General features: G+C 45.6%; 1 long non-coding RNA gene across 1 annotated transcript in view; it reads left to right on the top strand.

Annotated features, from left to right (window-relative positions):
- LOC143124234 (uncharacterized) overlaps positions 1-7,924 on the top strand; it is a 15,393-nt gene extending 7,469 nt beyond the window's left edge. Inside the window, exon 2 of the long non-coding RNA XR_012987004.1 lies at positions 7,141-7,924. This is a non-coding gene — a long non-coding RNA (uncharacterized LOC143124234). The remainder of the gene's footprint in view (positions 1-7,140) is intronic.
- Positions 7,925-8,901: the final 977 nt, after the last annotated feature.

Raw genomic sequence — 8,901 nt, 5'->3', positions numbered from 1 at the left:
TACACACACACACACACGCACACACACAAACACGGACAAAGATACACCCGCACACACTCAAAAGTCACACACACACACACATACACACACATTCCTCCATGGCACCTACCGAGTGCTAAGCCCTGGATTACCACCCCAGCCCCTGACTTCTCAGCATATCAAAGAGCCGGGATACACGGCCCGCTAGCCCAACCGCCACCACAGCCGGACCAGGGCTTCTCACTTTCCTATCTGCTGGGGTGCTGCCACACACACACACACACACACACACACACACCACTGAGATTCAAACACAAATACACACCATAGGCACATATTCAAACACATATAAACACAAAGATTCAAACACATGCTGCTTTAGGCAAGGCACAGCCAAAAGTATTGACATCCCACCAATACATTGAATTGCTTTCTTGTGCTGCTGAGCTAAGCAGCGGACATGGTAATGATAGAAGTGGGCAGGGAACAAGAGAGAGAGAGAGAGAGAGACAGACAGACGGGTGAGTTGGACAACGCGTCTGCGGTGACGGACGGAGGGGGGCCTCTCGCCATTTCAAAGCCCCGTAACCGAGCTCAGAAAAGCAATCTCATGTATCAGCCCGCATGATGGATGTGCCAGCGGGAGATCGTATGGAATTGCACATGAACACACACTCACATGCAGCCCTGCTGCCTCAATACATGTTGTGTTTGTCTCGCATTAGGGCCATATTGTACCACGTCAGTTATAGGCTTACTGTGTTTTACACTTTAAAGGTACACATGGGGGGGGGGGCAAAGCCAATTTTGAACTTGTAATATGCAAATTGTTTACCTAGCATAGCTATACAGCATAGACGTAGCGAGTCGCTACTGAGAAAACCAGCCATGCAATTTCAAGAATGGCGGCCCAACAAAACTCACAAGAATCATTACATTGTCAGTAGATATAGCTCTTTGAATATAGTTTTTGCCTGTTGTTAATCCTTCACCTCCATTGTGTACAGGTGGGATAAGCCACAAGAAGTTTGCTATTTACAACAGCAGAGTAAAATATAAATATATTGCGACTCTAGAGGGAGCTCTACAGTCACCAAAAATACCTAAACCTGCATAGTGTACCTTTAACACAGGCAGCGGGTGACTATGCAACTATGTGCACCTGTCTGTTAGTGTGAAAGGGAGATTTGATCATAGCAGAGTAGAGATTTGTCTGACACTCTCTGATGCGAGCAGTGATGAGACATAGAGAGAGAGAGAGAGAGAAGGCTCAGAGGGAAGGCTTGGCTAAAGCCACTCAGCTGATGATGTTCGGTGGGCTTGAAGATCAGTTCCAACAAGAATGCGGTCACTAGCCTAGCCCTAGCTTTTTTTTTATTGTTATTATTACATTCTCAATATGGAGCTGGTACTCCAGGCCTGTGCTGCAGGGAGCAACACTGTCCGTGCCCAGTCGAATGTTTTCATTCCTAGAGAGTGTTATTCCTCTGGGCTGCCGGCTGAGCTAACCGCAGGCCGTGTAAATCATGAGTGGCAGGCTCTTTGTGGGACACGGGTGCCCTCCTGCACCCTAATCGCTTTCAGCACAATGGACAGCTCTCTGAGGATGACACACTGCTTGCTGGTGGTGCCCAGGTCCCTGGGACTGTGTCCCCACATGTCCACTGGGACTGTGTGTGCGTGTGTGTTCGTGAGAGAGAGATCATTGTATGAATACTTGCTGAGTTGCAAGCCCCCTCTGTAATTCATTATGAAGAAGTGGACTAACTAACTTAAATGAAATGTAACCATTTTTTAATACGTCACCAGGAGTTGAATAATAACAACACATAAAAACATGTTCAAGAGTTAAGTTAAAGACAGATTTGTTTGTGTGGTATGCGGGGGTGTACAGTAAGCAGAGATTCAGAAGTGGGTGTAAAGTCCAAAACTAAATCATATCATGTCTGGTGAATAGGCTTAGCTATATTGTGAACAATGGTGCATAGGTCACTATACACCGGAACAAATCACCAAAGAAATAGTCATACAAAGCCACAAATGGTACACCTGTAGGTCACTTGCACTTTGTCATTTTTCCCCCCTGGAATGTTTGCAGTCATAGGATGTAGGTTATTCAGATTCTATTTCATGACTTTATGATGTCCTGCTTTTAATTTTCCCAGTCATAGGACTTCATAGGATGTAGGTTATTCAGATACTATTTCATGACTTCTGACTAGTTTGATATTATGGATTATGACTTTTAGCATGACTTTTATACATAGTGCCTGCTCTTAGTCCTCCCTATCATAAGGCAATAGGGTTATATGGATTACAGATAAGACCTTTTACAACATAATTAGGCTTCCTCCCTTCCTTGCAATAAATAAAATTAAGCCAATGAGATTAAATCAGATTTTTATATAAAAACATGTGGTGTCCACTGAGCCAATTTAATAGCTGGTATGAATGAAACACAATACACAGATATCCTGCTATGTCCCTGCTGCATTTAAATAAAGAAAGTGAGACTACCATAATGCTTATATTTATTGGTAAAGCTCTTAAAGGTTTTTGAACCCTGAAATACTTTACTATACTGAAAAATGTAAAGCATGCTTTGTGTATTTCAGGGTTCAAAAACCTTTAAGAGCTTTACCAATAAATAGAAAAAAAAAAAAAAAAAAAAATATATATATATATATATATATTGGTAAAGCTCTTAAAGGTTTTTGAACCCTGAAATACACAAAGCATGTCTTTAAATGTATAAAAATCATCTGATTAAGTGTAGTTGTTTCCACATAATTCCTTATGAATTGAATAGTGTTCTTATTGTGTGTGAGAAAGAAGCATCCCACAGAATCCTAATCTTTTGTCACGCTTGTCACCAGGGATGAGGGGGGCTACAGTACATGTGTTAACACACAGGGAGTGATTTGTGTGAGAGTTTGCTCTCGGAGAGGCGAGGCAAAAGGACGAGCCTCTTCAGTGGCCCACTCTTGCACTCCTCCTTTCATCCCACCATCTCTCTACTCTTCTCCATCTCTCTTCTTTTCTTTTCTTTTCTTCTCTTGTCTTGCTGTGTTTTTTTTCATACCGTTCCTTTCATTGTCCCTCACTCTCCGTCCACTCCCACCCTTAATCTTGCCCCCCCCCCCCTCTCTCTCTCTCTCTCTCTCTCTCTCTCTCTCTCTCTATATTTCTCTTTCCCTCTCTCTAGCTCATCATCCCCTTCTCTCTGCCCATGGATTGGCTCCATGTCTGATGACTTTACCCAGAGGAATTGCTGGTTGATGAGAGAGAAAGACAGAAAAGTGGTAGAGAGAGAGAGAGAGTGAGTGTGTGAGAGAGAAAGAACAAAACAAAAAAGAGGACAGAGAGAGAGAGAAAGTAAGTGAGAGAGAGTCCTCTTTTCCAGTCGTAGGAAATGGGTCTGAAGAATGCAGAAAGCCCCCATTCAGCGGCGGCCCTCGGTGACTGGGAGCGGCCACATCCTCGGGGGGAGAGTAAGGGGGGCAGGCTGGGTGGGAGATGGTGGGGGGTTGCTGCCTGGACACTGGCCAAGGAGCTCCAGGGTAACTGCTCAGATGATGCTGGTCCGTGGGAGCGTCCAGCCCCTTACCCCCCCCCTCTCTCTGACTCTTACCCCCCCCCCCCCTCCTCTTGCCCTCCCCTGAGACCCTCCGTTGGGTTTGTGGTGCCCTCCCTCTTCTCTCTCTGCCCACAAACAGGGGACTGGTTAGCGTTTCGGACTTGTAACCGGAGGGTTGCCGGTTCGAGCCCCGACCAGTAGGCACGGCTGAAGTGCCCTTGAGCAAGGCACCTAACCCCTCACTGCTCCCCGAGCGCCGCTGTTGTTGCAGGCAGCTCACTGCGCCGGGATTAGTGTGTGCTTCACCTCACTGTGTGTTCACTGTGTGCTGAGTGTGTTTCACTAATTCACGGATTGGGATAAATGCAGAGACCAAATTTCCCTCACGGGATCAAAAGAGTATATATACTTATACTATACTATACTTATACTTAAACAGACTTCCTTCCTTCCCTACGCACAGGCCCCAGACTGGACACTCACGGATGTCTGATCAGTGCCTTGGTCCAGTAGATCCAGATAGCCTCAGCTGTGTTGCTCAATCGTAACAGACACAGACTGACACCAAAATCAGATAACAGTGATAATAGTTTTTCTACTGTAAGATTTACTCATGCTGGCTAGTTGGCAACACAGAAGTGTTGGAAAGTCTGTTTTGAGTCAGTAGGAAGAAGAAAAAAAAATGGGCTCGTCTAGGAGGAGGTTCTGTAGACGCTCTAATCCCCAAATTGCCTCCATGCAGATGGGATGGTCTGAGTGGCGTGGGACTGGTGCCCTGGAGGACTGGTGGAAGAAAACTCTCCTACTCTCTCTCTTTCTTTATATCTCTCTTTCTTTCTCTCTCTCTCTATCTATCTCTCTCACTCACTATCTCTCTGACTTACTTTCTCCCACACTCTCTCTCTATCTCATTCTCTCGCTTTCTCTCTCTCTCCTCAGTTGCTTTCTCCTCATATTCCTTTCATCACTCTCCTCTGTTCACTTCACTCAATTCTCATGCTCCTCTAGTGTTCTTCTTTCCTAAGAATTAAGTAATGCTTGCCAGGTTATGCTGCTAATTCCTGCTCCATGGAAATAAAATAAAATAATCACATCTTTTGTCATAAGACAGTGACTGTGACCGTTCACTAGTTTCATCTCCAAGAATAGTCATATGTCATTAGGATGGTGTGTATTTGTGTGATTGTGTGTGTGTGTGCGCCTGTGTGCAATCCATGAGTGAGATATATTAAGTGCACAACTGGGTAGCAGTAAGCTGAAATAAATGTGGTTTTACAGCTTCCTGCGAGGATATGCCAGGGTCAAATGAGTGTCATATCCCAGCATGCACTGCGTCTCTATTCAGGGTCTATTCTTATTCTGTGTGCACACAACCAAATCAAGGAGAGAGTCCAGAAGTCTCTTTGTTTTAACTGTGAATATATTTGAGTATTTCATCTGTGAAGCTTTGAGAGGAGTGGCATTAAGAGTCAGTTGGATACTGTGCCACGCCTGTGTAAAATCTTACTGTGTACCTGCAGGTTGGTGCCAGAAGGTGTCTTTTTGGTGGATAGAAGCTCCTGTCTCTTCTCCTGCGTATTGTACTTGACGGGTTGTTCTCCAGCACGCTGGCTCTTCTCGCTTCCTGTCCCTCTGGGAGTGACCTTTGACCTTGTGCGAGCTTCAGGAAGTGTAAACATCCTACACTCTCAGCTGGAGCTGAGCAGGAGGCTGGGAGTGGGGTGTTTGCTCTCCCTGGCTCGGGAATGCAGCGCACAGGACGGGATACAGCCTCTCTCTCTCTCGTTCGTTTTTTCTCTTCCCGGAAAGGGCCCGGAAACGCAGGAAATGGGCTGGGCAGGTTTCTGAGATCTGGGTCGAGCTGCTTTGTGCTTCTGTAGGTGATGTATGGGGCACAGGGACACCGCTGGCATGCACTCCCACCCACTTTCACTAGTGTTCATACCACACATACACACACGCACACACACTTTTTATATCCATACAGAGACACAGGCACACTCACACAGTCTCTTAGAGACAGCACACACATGCTCAAACAATAGACACACGTACTCACCCACACCAATAATTGACCACAGACTACCAAGTTTTGTACCAGGCTGGTATGTAATCACATGTAAGTCACCTTCCATTTTGATTTCTGCCAAATGCAGTGTACAGTACTGTACATCATGTACTTCCTTCTGAGTGCAGTAACGTTAGGGGTTTTGCTGGGGCTGTATGGTGCTGTAGGGCTTTACATAGAGGTGGCCTGTGGACTGGTGATTTAGGAGATTCTTGTTTCTGGTGTTTTGGTACTGGGCGGCACCATCAGTGAGGAGGTCCAGGCCCGGTCTGGAGGACAAAGCGGCTGCCTTTGAGGCTCTCTGACCCGGGTGTGGTGTGACCCAAGACAGGCCGCGTCCAGCCGGCACCGGGGCCCTCCTGGCCAATCAGAGCGAGCCTGGCTGCCGTGGAGTGAACGCACAGGAAGTGGCTATTTACGTCGGCTGCGGGGCCAGAGAGCGCCACCCTGCCGCTGGGAGAGGCCCTTCCTCCACACACCCCCCCCCCCGAATCCGCTGAGGGAGCTGAAGAGGGTGAGGGGTGGATGGGGTTACAGGTTACACCCTGCTGCCAACCACTCCATGTGTACGGCATAATGACCTCTGACCCCCAACGAGAGCCTACACCCACATTCTGATGTATGCTGGCACCATCTATTCGCTGACCTTGACTCTCTTTCTCTCTCTCTCTTCCTGTCATTCTCTCACTCTCTACTCTCCCATGTTCAGAATGTAGGTCAGACCATTTTCGGCAGCCACCCACTCACGCTGCTCCTATGTGTATACTTAAGGCCCATTGAAAAAAAGTTGGATATGTAGTTCCGTAAATAGCCACAAGGTGGAGCACATAAAGCATTCTGGAAAGGCCCTCTGCATTGTGTAGTTTGCTGTATGAATCAATACATAGCATATGTGTGTTCACATTTGTTTGCCTAATTGATTAGTTATTTTATTTAATGTCTCCTAGCAATAGAAGGTGACTCTAATGCAGGATTCCAACATCCAACAAAATGTTCCTTGGACTTTTTGTTGGTTGCTATCATGATGTTAGACATACAAACATTTTTGTGATCATTTTGGATATCTGATTTAAAGTCTGCAGAAGCACTTCAAACATCTTAGCATCAGTCACTGGTATATGAACCAAGCTTACAATAAATGGTGGCAGATGTCCACCAGGGGGAGCCAGAGTACCAGGGCTCTTGGATGGAGGAGATGCTCATGCGTGTCAGCAGCAGATGGGATGTAACATTTTCTTAATGTGGCAACTGAGAAATGCATTCAACCATGCTAAACAGCAACACTGATCTCTCTCTCTTTCTCCCTCTGTCTCTATCTCTCTGTACATTTTCTGACTCATAGTTTGTTTTTCTCTTGTCAGTCTCTGTTTTTGTGTGATTTCTGTAAGTAGTGACCACTGTGTCCACACACATGCACACATGCGACCCTGAGATCATAAATACCCTGACAGGAACGAGTATGACTAACATACTCATAGTAATGCATTTCCATTCTCCCTTTGATTGTGTCCCCCAGTTTTTTTGTGATTGGACGAGGCAGATTGCTGAGAATTCCCCCAGCAGGCAGTTGACATCTAAGGCAAATAAACGTTGTGGAAGTTGTGCCTGAAAAGACTGTAAATGCACACACTCTACACACACACGCACACACACTGTGCTCTTACATAACTGCTTTTTGAGCTGCCTCTCTTAAAGTGTCTCAGAGGAGCATGCAGTATCTGTAGTACACAAACTGATCACAGCTGAGGGCCGCCCGCCACACAGTGCTGTCCTTACCTCACCCTGGCTGGCATCCAGATTAGATGACATCAGGTCAGATTGCACTGAATGAAACCTTTCATCAGACATTTCGTCTGATAATCTGGTATGTGGGACCTGTGTCTCTACCAGCAACTGAGCAAGTGGTGGTAACATCTGACTAGCTGTTTACTTTCAACTTAGTTCTGTACTACCCACTTACCTCTCTTACAACTGCTGTAAAACACACACACACCACTTAGATATTTTGACTTTTCTAGTTTCTAGTCTAGTCACAAGGTGGCTTCAAGTCACAAGTCCACAGGTGGCTAGTCTTCCTGCAAACACACACATGACAAAGAGAAAGGTAAGTGGTAGATTGGCAGGTGGGGAGTCGCATCTCCTAATCTGTGCCTACATTGTTTAAATTATTTTCAGTTGATCTGTGTTTGTATGTTTGTATTATTTATAATGTGTGTATCATTTTATGATGTGTGTATTTGGGGACTAATCTGATGTCGACTGAGCATCCCTGAGCCAATAAAAAAAGCATTTCAATTACATTGAGTGTAAAACCTCATTCTTTCTCTATGTGTGTGTGTGTGTGTGTAGGGGGGCGGGGGGTATTTTGGGTTGGACAAGATGTTGGTCGAAACTCCCACACAGTCTGTGTGACCCTGTATAGTGTGCGGTCTGGTTTCAGGGGATGCACGTTCTTGCTCTTGCTCTCGACCACAGGAGGAAGTGAAACTGTTGGGTTTGTTTACTTCCTTCTGTAGACTCTGAACAACTTGTAAGTCCCCCACCCATACCAGCTCAACACTTCTCCGGGCAGGAGGGGTGTGTGTGTGTGTGTAAGAGACAGAGCAAGAGAGAGACTGACACCTACTGCTGACAACTTGGTGTCTACGTGTGTGTGTGTTTACCCTGCAAGCAATGAGTAAATGTCACAGCCACAAATACCTTGAGATATGAACTTGTAAATGTACAAACTGTGAGACATACGACTTATAGGGAGTCTTAATGCTGAAAGACATGACTGACAATCTTCATACCAAACACACACACATTCATGAACGTGTTCAAATAAGGCTGATGCAAGGAGATGTCTGTGGTGTTAACATCAGGTATTCTCTCACACACATAAACATTTATACTGTTTCAGAGCGGATTTGCAGGGACAGCAGATTAACGATGAAGCCTCCTCACAGAACACTGATTTAAAAACATTTCTCCCAGAATGCAAACCCTATCCTGCCCCTCTCTCTCTCTCTCTCTCTCTCCTTTTCTGTGGCACTCTGTTTGCATGACTGCTCTATGAGATTGAATAAAGTTGTGAAATAAAATTGTAAAAGGAGAACACAAGGAGCACAAGCTCCTTCTTAGGAGATGTCTGGTATTAACCCCCAATCTACACTCACACACACACACCTGTCTTCTGTCCTCTATCATTTCAAAAGCAGTAGTTCCTGAAAAAAAAAACCAATGTTTAGTTTCTCACCTGACAGCAGTGTTACAATGAGCCTAATATATCAGTTGT

This window comes from Alosa pseudoharengus, unplaced genomic scaffold (genome assembly GCF_046254945.1).
Source record: "Alosa pseudoharengus isolate Yale_2024_CS ecotype anadromous, Long Island Sound unplaced genomic scaffold, YU_APseudo_1.1 YU_APseudo_1.1_scf_15, whole genome shotgun sequence".
NCBI classification, from domain to species: Eukaryota; Metazoa; Chordata; class Actinopteri; order Clupeiformes; family Clupeidae; genus Alosa; species Alosa pseudoharengus.
The sequence above is the reverse complement of the archived record's forward strand: the minus strand, read 5'-3'. Positions and strand labels throughout refer to the sequence as shown.